Here is a 12075-nt window from a genome sequence, read left to right as displayed (position 1 = left end):
CTGCTCCCCACTTTCTGGTCATCGTTTTTCACTCAAGAACTCCAGATTTCAGGTGAGCAAATGATCTAGCATGATAGACTAAACTGTTTCAATAGGTAATACTGCAAAGTTTATAGTTGAGATACATCCAACAAACTCATCTTTATCTCTTCTGATTTGGTTATAGTGGCATAAACTGCTAGAGCAATAAACATCTTGTTTGCTTGTTCTCAACACTTACGATGTATATTCAATTTTCTTTTTTAAAGAAAGTGGAACACTGACAAAATCTGTGCATTTTAGTTTGATCACAAAAAAGTTGTTTTGCAATAGTTCATTTGATTTAGTCACACAGTTTACTGTGGCAGAGACTGATAGCAATTTAACTTTAGGGACTTAATTATTACTATCATTAACATTATTCCTATTGCTATCATTATTGTTATTATTATTATCATTGTTGTCCTTGCTGATTTCCTCAGCTCTTCAGCTGGTGATACGTTGGTATCAAGCTAGGGCCCCTAACCTGGGGTATCCAACGCCTTTCTCAGTATTATAATTACTATTGTTATTGTTATTATTGGTATCACTATTGTTATTGTCTTCATCATCTTTATGACTCTTAATGACACTTTTGTTTATTATTACTCTTTAAACTGAGAAATGAGTTAAAAGATTTGAAACTACAGTCAGGTATTTCTATAAAATATGCCCAAAGGTCGACTATAATGGTATGTAGAATATACATGATGCCATTATGATAATTACATAAATGATGAATTTACAACAACTAACTACAGCACTAAAATACTTTCACACTCCATTAAACTATAATCTTTTGAAGCCTGATGCCTGTATGAACGTGTTTTCTAAACTATGGCGGTTTTGCCTGAATGTAATTTCAGGTTTTTCAAAATTTTAAATGCTTTGAGCTCAAGGTTCAAAATTTGATTCCAAAATTGAGACATATTTTTTGGTTATACTAATATGTACATATTTTATTATAAAGCTGTGATCTGATAGATTCAATTTTTTTTGCATATCTTATATATCTTATATCAATTTGAAGATGGATAAAATAAACCATTGCAGCATGTGGTTTTTAGAGCATCAAACAAGTAGTACCTAAAAACACTAAGTGTCTAAGAACACTAGGTGTCTAAGAACACTAGGTGTCTAAGAACACTAAGTATCTAAGAACACTAGGTGTCTAAGAACACTAGGTGTCTAAGAACACTAGGTGTCTAAGAACACTAGGTGTTTAAGAACACTAGGTGTCTAAGAACACTAGGTGTCTAAGAACACTAGGTGTTTAAGAACACTAGGTGTTTAAAAACACTAGGTGTTTAAGAACACTAGGTGTCTAAGAACACTAGGTGTCTAAGAACACTAGGTGTCTAAGAACACTAGGTGTTTAAGAACACTAGGTGTTTAAGAACACTAGGTGTCTAAGAACACTGGGTGTTTAAGAACACTAGGTGTTTAAGAACACTAGGTGTTTAAGAACACTAGGTGTCTAAGAACACTAGGTGCCTAAGAACACTAGGTGTCTAAGAACACTAGGTGTCTAAGAACACTAGGTGTCTAAGAACACTAGGTGTCTAAGAACACTAGGTGTTTAAGAACACTAGGTGTTTAAGAACACTAGGTGTTTAAGAACACTAGGTGTCTAAGAACACTAGGTGTCTAAGAACACTAGGTGTCTAAGAACACTAGGTGTTTAAGAACACTAGGTGTCTAAGAACACTAGGTGTCTAAGAACACTAGGTGTCTAAGAACACTAGGTGTCTAAAAACACTTGGTGTCTAAAAACACTAAGTGTCTAAAAACACTTGGTGTCTAAGAACACTAGGTGTCTAAGAACACTAGGTGTTTAAGAACACTAGGTGTTTAAGAACACTAGGTGTCTAAGAACACTAGGTGTCTAAGAACACTAGGTGTCTAAGAACACTAGGTGTTTAAGAACACTAGGTGTCTAAGAACACTAGGTGTCTAAGAACACTTGGTGTCTAAGAACACTAGGTGTCTAAGAACACTAGGTGTTTAAGAACACTAGGTGTCTAAGAACACTAGGTGTCTAAAAACACTAGGTGTCTAAAAACACTAGGTGTCTAAAAACATTAAGTGTCTAAAAACACTTGGTGTCTAAGAACACTAGGTGTCTAAGAACACTAGGTGTCTAAGAACACTAGGTGTTTAAGAACACTAGGTGTTTAAGAACACTAGGTGTCTAAGAACACTAGGTGTCTAAGAACACTAGGTGTCTAAGAACACTAGGTGTTTAAGAACACTAGGTGTTTAAGAACACTAGGTGTCTAAGAACACTAGGTGTCTAAGAACACTGGGTGTTTAAGAACACTAGGTGTCTAAGAACACTAGGTGTTTAAGAACACTAGGTGTCTAAGAACACTAGGTGTCTAAGAACACTAGGTGTCTAAGAACACTAGGTGTCTAAGAACACTAGGTGTCTAAGAACACTAGGTGTCTAAGAACACTAGGTGTTTAAGAACACTAGGTGTTTAAGAACACTAGGTGTCTAAGAACACTAGGTGTCTAAGAACACTAGGTGTCTAAGAACACTAGGTGTCTAAGAACACTAGGTGTTTAAGAACACTAGGTGTTTAAGAACACTAGGTGTCTAAGAACACTAGGTGTCTAAGAACACTAGGTGTCTAAGAACACTTGGTGTCTAAGAACACTGGGTGTTTAAGAACACTAAGTGTCTAAGAACACTTGGTGTCTAAGAACACTGGGTGTTTAAGAACACTAGGTGTTTAAGAACACTAGGTGTTTAAGAACACTAGGTGTCTAAGAACACTAGGTGTCTAAGAACACTAGGTGTCTAAGAACACTAGGTGTTTAAGAACACTAGGTGTTTAAGAACACTAGGTGTCTAAGAACACTAGGTGTCTAAGAACACTAGATGTCTAAGAACACTAGGTGTTTAAGAACACTAGGTGTTTAAGAACACTAGGTGTCTAAGAACACTAGGTGTCTAAGAACACTAGGTGTCTAAGAACACTTGGTGTCTAAGAACACTAGGTGTTTAAGAACACTAAGTGTCTAAGAACACTAGGTGTCTAAGAACACTAGGTGTCTAAGAACACTAGGTGTTTAAGAACACTAGGTGTCTAAGAACACTAGGTGTCTAAGAACACTAGGTGTTTAAGAACACTAGGTGTTTAAGAACACTAGGTGTCTAAGAACACTAGGTGTCTAAGAACACTAGGTGTTTAAGAACACTAGGTGTTTAAAAACACTAGGTGTCTAAGAACACTAGGTGTCTAAGAACACTAGGTGTCTAAGAACACTAGGTGTCTAAGAACACTAGGTGTCTAAGAACACTAGGTGTCTAAGAACACTTGGTGTCTAAGAACACTAGGTGTCTAAGAACACTAGGTGTCTAAGAACACTAGGTGTCTAAGAACACTAGGTGTCTAAAAACACTAAGTGTCTAAAAACACTTGGTGTCTAAGAACACTAGGTGTCTAAGAACACTAGGTGTTTAAGAACACTAGGTGTTTAAGAACACTAGGTGTCTAAGAACACTAGGTGTCTAAGAACACTAGGTGTCTAAGAACACTAGGTGTTTAAGAACACTAGGTGTCTAAGAACACTAGGTGTCTAAGAACACTTGGTGTCTAAGAACACTAGGTGTCTAAGAACACTAGGTGTTTAAGAACACTAGGTGTCTAAGAACACTAGGTGTCTAAGAACACTAGGTGTCTAAAAACACTAGGTGTCTAAAAACCTTAAGTGTCTAAAAACACTTGGTGTCTAAGAACACTAGGTGTCTAAGAACACTAGGTGTCTAAGAACACTAGGTGTTTAAGAACACTAGGTGTTTAAGAACACTAGGTGTCTAAGAACACTAGGTGTTTAAGAACACTAGGTGTCTAAGAACACTAGGTGTCTAAGAACACTAGGTGTCTAAGAACACTAGGTGTCTAAGAACACTAGGTGTCTAAGAACACTTGGTGTCTAAGAACATGTAGTGCGTAGGAACACATGGTGTTGAAAAGTACATGGTGTCTAGGAATATGTGTTATCTAGAAACATGTGGAAAAGGTTTTGAAGTCGAAAGAAACCTTATAGCAACAATAAGTTTTTATTGCGTGGCATGTCATTCGGATTTAAGTAAGATGCTATGTTAATGAAATGGAAGAAAATGAATAATTTTATAATTGCTTACATCATTGATTATAACTTTTCACTTGTTTCCTTGTTTATATACTAAACTAGCTGTGCCTCCCCACATGATGAGATGAGAAGTGATGAGATTTGCCTACCACTTGCTTGCAGGTAACTCTGCAGCAAGTGGCAGGCCATTGCCAAGTGGCTTGACACATTGCCAATAGAAAATTCCAGTACGCTTGCAATAAACGCTAGGCTTCTAATGACAGTACGCCATGACGTTGCTTCAGGTTTGTTGTCCAGCTACAGCTATTCTAATAATATCTATAGCTGGACATACCAAAAACAGAAAACGGACATACTTTGAGAAATATATATATAGACAATAAGCTAAATTGTGTCCTTGCGTTTGATAATTGCTGAGTATATACAGGCTTAAAGAACTATCGGCGCGGCTGTTTTACAAGTACCTGATTTTATATAGAAAATACGCTAATACCAAAACTATTAAAATTAGCTATTAAATCTTGGATTAAAAGCTCACTGCTCGCTGTATTTGAACTTGCGGTGTTCGCAACAGCAATCTTTCAACCTATGCGCTTAACTACTGAGCTAATCAGACCTTATCAATGCGTTGCACTCATCATATAGTGTATACCATACCCACATGCATATGATGCATAAGCGCATGTCAGATTTGCACATTTGATTATTAACTAATATTACCTTTTGTATTCATTATTTTTTGAAGTTGTTGGAAAACTAATTTTTTGCTGCACTACTTATTTTTTTAATTTGCAATTTTTAAATCTGCCGTTTTAGTTTCAAATGTGGGTTACACTTCTATTTACGGTTTTCCGTAAGGTTTGATTGCTAAATTGGTAAAAGGAAATATTTTCACATGGAAAATTGTATAATCACAAGTAGGAATAGCCTCTACATTCTCTCTCCGTTCGGTCAGACAGAGTACTAGACAAAGACAGTCCGATATTTCATTTTTACATTTGTACTAGTATCGAGAGATTGAGAGGTACCAGTATCGACGTATTCAAAGTATTAATGGATAGCGTCTGCTGGAACAATAACCTTTTATATACATACACACTTCTATGCACAAATTGTTATTATTAATTCAACATATTCAGAATTTTTATTTTGTTTTCTCAGTTTGTATTAATTGTATCATTACCAAATCATCTGTTAATTTAATGTAATCGTAGCAAAGCAGAATTAATTTAGCTATTACTTGCTAATTAATTTACATTGATATTTAAATACTTTTTATAGTTGTTTTATGTTGTTTCTTAATTTATTTGACCTGTGCAAAACAATTTCTTCATAATATGAAAGTTAAAGTTGTTTGACAAAGTTTGAAAATCTTTGCAGTTGTTTTATTTTTTTTCTTAATTTATTTAAACTGCACAAAACACTTTTCTTATGATACGAAGTTTAAAAGTTAAAATGGTAACTGTTGCTATATAAAATAATTTTTTTGTGCAAAGAATTTTATTACCTGGCACAGGGCATCCATCTAGTCTATATATAAATAAATCTCAGTGTCTGTTCATCTGTGATTCGGTCTGTCCAGTTATAGGCATTAAAATCTTGGAATGAAGAATCTGTATCATAGAAGATTTGATCTCAGAACTTCCCATTCTTTAGACAGCCAACTAATCGATTGAGCTACGCGGGATGCATGAATTCATTGTGCGATAAGTCACTATGTAGATTAAAATACGCATAGCGACTCCGTTACAGCACAACGTAGCCAAAGTTTGCTTTCACTGCTCTTATTAGTAAATTTAGCAATATGGATAATAGCTTTCTCAAATTAGCCATTGGCAATGTGCCAGGCTTATGGCAAGTGGCAGGCAACTAAATTACCTGCCACTGTTTCTGTAAGTCTTAAGAGGATTTTTAATACTTGTGCAACGCCGGCCATTTCGCTAGTAGGCCTCTAACAAGACATTTTAGTCTAGAATGAAGGAAATGTTTGTGAGTACGAGCGTATGTCAGTAGCTGAGTAATAAGCTATTAGCAGTTGATTTTCTTTAATACTTTGAGGTAGAACTTTGGCTTGTGTTCTTTTGCTCTGAATTCTTAACACACTTACAGCTAGGAAGAATGCTAGCACCAAATTTGCTACTCGCCCTTTAATGATGCTGTTGATTGCTTGGCAGCGCTAAGCTTGAAAATAACTCCTGTAGTTATTTCATCGCATCTTGCAGCTAGTTTGGCCAATTTACAAAGACAGAAGAGCTAGTTTTGTCAATCCTTCGTTTTTTTTGTGACGTCATTTTATCGTTGTCGGCTATCTTTATAGACAATTTTATCGTTAAAAACATGAAGCTTTTGCAATGAATTTTTAGTATCATAGTATTATAGTATCAAAACAACACCAAAAAGTACTAGTAAATAAAAAAAACGATCGTTTTCTACAAATATGGCGGCTTTTTTGTGAATGAGCGCATGTGCAAACGACTTGATGACGTAAAAAAAACGATGGATAGCTTGTGTAAAGCAAGTTTGAACACTGTCATAACAACTCTGTCATACATTGGCTCATTTGTTATAAAAAGCTGCAACTAATTGATCCTTTCTATACTATCTATACTTTGATTAACTAGTATGACCTCGTTTCTTTAGCTAAATTTAGCCATAAGACTTAATATAAGAGGCTTTATAAGTTTTAGACTAAAACATAGAATATATCTGTTCTAAGCAATGATTATAAATATATCTACACATATAAATTCAAGTATTTGTCTGTTTGTCTGTCTGCTGGTGTGTCCAGTTATAGTGATAAAGTTTTAAGAATGAACAATCCAGTTTGGACTGAATTTTACCTCCAACCCTCAAGTCTGCAGAACGGCATGCTAAATCACTAGACTTGATGTCCAACTGACCATAGTGATGAATAATTGTAAACATACTTATGTACCTGTCAATCTTAATGCTGATTGGTTAAAATACTCATGCTTAATCTAGCATGCTTAAAGATCATGACACAATATTTTTTCCTAACTTTGGCTCAAGTTATAATACTGACTTTTAGTATAGTTCTAGCTTAAACCATAACTGTCATGTACAACTTTTATCATGGTTTCTAGGTAAATCAGCTATGCTGATTCCGATTTTGTACTCAAAATAAAGATTGGTCCAATAACCTTCAAAGTCATTTAAGCTTTTTTAAAGCGTTTCAATATCCGTTTCGAAAACAACACAATCGGCATTACAAGCACCACCCATAAATATGTGACGAAACCTAGCTTTTTCAGGAATGGAAGTTAGGGATGTTTAGTCCAATTCAGAAGGATAGAGATGGGTGTCTTAAAACCCATTATTATCTAAATCCAGCCGTAAAATAATTGCAGTCTTTTATGAAATGTATATAAACTATTCAAAAATGCTCGTAGCTTGTTACATGATGTTTAAATAGGCTGGACGCCGAGAAAAATGAGCTCAAAAAGCGCGGTTTTATCATAAACTGGCATTGTTATCGCGCTTTTTTAAATATGCAATGTTAAATAGCTAATCTACCTTTCAGAAAAAACTGAGATTATTTTTAAGGCTGAATTTAGATGTTAATGGATTTTAAAACACCCATCTCTATTATTCTAAATCGGTCTAAACATCCCTACGTAACTTCTGTTCCTAAAAAGCTAGGTTACTTCACGTATTTATGGGCGGAGCTTGTTGTGCCGATTGTGTTGTTTTCGAGACCGATATTAAAACGCTGTAAAAAACCTTCATTACTCTGAAAGTTAGTGGACTAATCTTTATTTTGAGTACAAAATCGGAATCAGCGTGTCTGACTTACCTAGTAAATACGATAAAAGTTGTACGCGACAGTTATGGTTTAAGTTACTCAAATTCAATGGGTAAAAAAACTTAGCCAATTAAAAACAAATTTTCTATGTCAAAACTTTGTTATTACCCGTGCAACATTAGGCATTCATCTAATACTTTCTAAAAGCTTGAAGGAGCTAGCTCTTAAATATTTGCATTAATCATAGCTTAGTGCAAATCTATTGTGTGTTTTAATCTAGACATCAAAAAGCGATCTACATTAATACTTGTGCTTTAAACTAGCTGCAGGAACAAGATCATAATAGTTGGCCCCGGTGACCAATCAGCTTGGACATAAAAAGGATCAATTAACTGAGGTTATCTATGTGCATGTATATGCTGTCAATTTGGCAACTGCGTCATTTTAATATGACAAAGACAGGACTTCTAATTGCGTACACAGCCATATCACTCCGAAGAAACTGCTTGAGTCGAACTTTTTAGTAGTAGAGCATTGCAGTTTGCTAGTTTTTAATGATCCACACACTAATGCAAAACTAGGGAGTGAGCAGCATGAGTATTTTAACCAATCAGCATTAGAATTGACAGGTGAATAAGTATGTTTACAATTATTCATCACTATGGCCAGTTGGAAATCAGGTCTAGTAGTTTAGCATGCCGTTCTGCAAACCTAGAGGTTTGGAAGTAAATATTGCACAATTTTGACAAGCAGTTTCAATATTCTCAAAAAAAACTTGATACAGCACACATTACAAGGAAATCAAATATCTGGTATCTGTAGAGTACACTCTGGACTAGAAAGCTATCAATTTCTATTGTCCGGCCTTCCAATGAGGCATATCATTCTTGTAGCTACAGTCTTGGTAACACTGTTACCACCCTAGCCTTTCAACTTTTTATAGTTTGTTTGTATCTATAAGAATAAAAAGACTTATAATCTACGCAGAAACAAGCTAAAAACAACTGCTAATAATCTATTTTACAAATATCAAAACCATTCAAGATTCATTCCAGTGGACAGCTGTCAGCTTTAAAATTTAGTTTTGTAAACAAGATACCACAATCTCTGTACTTCTCTAATAAAGCCTCAATTTGCAATCAACGGCTATAATAGCTTTGCATAATAATAAGTAAAATACCCAACAATGACAGAAATTATATTAATTAATTATATTAATTGGTACAAACCATAAACTAGAGCTAAATAAGAGAAAACTGCGGCACTGACCGCTTAGGTTATTGCAATCATAAATAATAAAAACTTTAGAGAAAAAATTTATATGATGCAAGTTTATCAGTGCTGTTGTAGCCATTTTAAACCTTCTTACATAAAAGTAGAACCACTTTTTCTTGATAGTTCTGCAGTTATTTTAATCCATAGATTTTTCCTAACCAGACTCTTTAATGAATTGGATAAAGTGACAGCGCCATAATATGGTTATTTGTTTTACTCCCAAGAATGTGAAAAAGTTATTTTGCCGTTTTACTTATGAGTTCCTAAAACTTAGTCAAATAGTTTGAACACGTTTTGCTTAGTTTGTTTAGAATCTGCAATAAAGTGAGTTCTCAGATTTGATTTTTAAGAATTGATATTAATTTCAAGCAATTTGGAAGTACATATAGAACAATATTTGCCAAAATTAAAATTTGTTTCAATCATGCTTGCTCAGACTTAAACATAGAGTAACATACAGAGAATTCAGCTTATGCTATATAAGGCTATGGTTGCACTGTAATACTTATGTAAAGAAAGGTTGTATTTAAAAATTGCTTTTAGAAAAGAAGGATATGAAAGGATTTTAAAATTTATAGAATCTATTCCACAACATTTGCTGACATGCATCTAAGTGATGACCGATGAAACAGGTTGGCTTTGCTATTGATTACTACTGTAAAGTTAGTAATATTTCAAATACAGCTCTGATATACACGTCTGCTAGGACTTTGAGCAACAGTTTATCTGAAAAACCTTAATTTAGAACATTTTAGTTTAAAATTTAAGTTTATTATTTTTAGACATTTTCTGACTCTTTTAATTTATCAGGCGCATTTAAGAACAGCTAATTATGAATTTTTGGTTTTTAAAAATATACCATCAGTAATATTTTTCTATATGCTGAATAAACCGAAAACCTCTCATGCTTCAGAAAAGTAGACAGTCTCCCTCAGCTGAACTTGATGTGCTACTCAAAAACTGATAACACCCCACACCAGACACCAACACCGTGCTAATCCGCATTATAGAACAGCGTTATGCAAAAACATCTTTTTCTTCAATACTCATAGTTTTGCTATACTATTTTTTATTATTTTTTGTCTCATGGTCTAATTTGCTTAGAACAATATTGACCAGTCATGATAAAGTTAATAATTATCTATCCTTCATAGTGTATAGGCTAATTTCACTAATTTCATTTTTAACTATAATAACTAGAGTAGGCATAGAAAACCTAAATTTCGTCCTCGTTTTGCCAAAATTCCATTAGAGTTGGTTATAGAGATACTTTCGTAAAATAAAAATAAGAGTTGATATCAGTCATTATAAATGAGCTTTGATTCCATTATCACAGTAGTTAGTCAGCCAGCTAATAATCCTGGCTGATAAGGTAGTTGGTAAGTTCTACAGTAGATGTAATGTAGCTGCTGGAATAATCTAGTATGGTAGCCGTTCTAACCGCTGATAAAAGGGCTAATAAGGCGGATTCTAGAGTAACTAGTGAGATAGACGGAAAGGATTTGACGAGCTAAGAGAATATGTGTATCTGGCAATAGGTTGTAATGGTAAAACACAAAATAACTCTGAAACAAGTGAGGTAATGAAGTTTGTCTGTCTATCTTTGACTTGCAAGAGCTATCAAAATAAAAGGTCAAACTCACGTGTTACCAAAATGGTACAAATTTTTACTGTAATGTCATGTTCAATGATAGAATTTTGCAAGTTTTACATACTAGCTCATCTCAATTTTGAGAATGAAAAGCATTGTATATTCAATTGCTATTAGTTACAATAAAAAGAGATATTTCCGGTGACTTGTTTTTACTAAAAACTAGCTGGATGTTCGGCGTGGCACGGATAATAAAAAAGGTTTTTGAACAGAAAATAAACTTTTAATTAATATATTAAACACCAACATTTACCATTCTAACTTTCAAATCAAGGTGTTTGTTTATTTCTGTGAACTGTGCTATTTATGTTTATTCTGTTTATTTCTGTGTAATTCATACTGTACCGGCTGCAGGGCCTACTACAGATCTATACTGATTGCAATAGTCTTGTTGGCTATATGAATTTCAGCATTTTTCCTCACTTATAGGCATGAATTTCTATTATGGTAAGGCTACATGGAATTTTTTCTGGCATGACTTTACACACGAAGCTAGCGGCAGTGTTTAACGTGAAGTCATGAAAGATTGGCATGTATTCCAAGTATGTGCCAAAATTATTCCATGGTATAGCCAGTTGGACATTGTAGTGTATTGGATAAATAGATGTCTGCAGCACTAGAGGTTGTGAGTTCAAATCCAACTCACAGCGAAGTTCTCATTCTTAAAGTTTCTCACTATAGCTGGACAGGCAGAAGTATGAACAGACAGACAGACTTTGATATATATTATATATAGATTTGCTAAAAAACAAATGCTCACTTAAGTATATCAGAAGTCTTAACTTTGAAACCAGCATTGGCTAAATTACTTTTGCAGTGTGCATGCTATAGCTATCCTCTTATTATGAGTCTGGGCCTCAACAAAAAAATTGTATCATGATGATCGATATGTGAAAATAGGAAACTATAATCAGTTAATACTAGTTTTCTTTATATGTGTAATTTTATTGGTCAATCCACAATAATTTTTATCACAAAAATGTTTTTTATATGGTGCACCAAGAAAAGCCATAAACATAAGGCTAATCCCCTAAATTGAGTTAAATGAATTTAATAAAGTAGCCTCTTTGTAGAAAGTATTTTATGTGACAGCTTTGTAAATAACTCTAAAATATCTAAGAGAGATTACAAATGCTAAAACAAGGTTTCAGAAAATCAAGTATGAAACTCCAGATGTTAGTGAGCTTGGTTTAAAAATTTAAGTTTTATAAAATAAAAGCATTAAATCGTTCATTATTAAAGTGAAGCCACCATTCATATTTCTGAT

Source organism: Watersipora subatra, chromosome 7 (assembly GCF_963576615.1).
Source record: "Watersipora subatra chromosome 7, tzWatSuba1.1, whole genome shotgun sequence".
Classification (NCBI taxonomy): Eukaryota; Metazoa; Bryozoa; class Gymnolaemata; order Cheilostomatida; family Watersiporidae; genus Watersipora; species Watersipora subatra.
Note: the sequence above shows the minus strand (reverse complement) of the source record.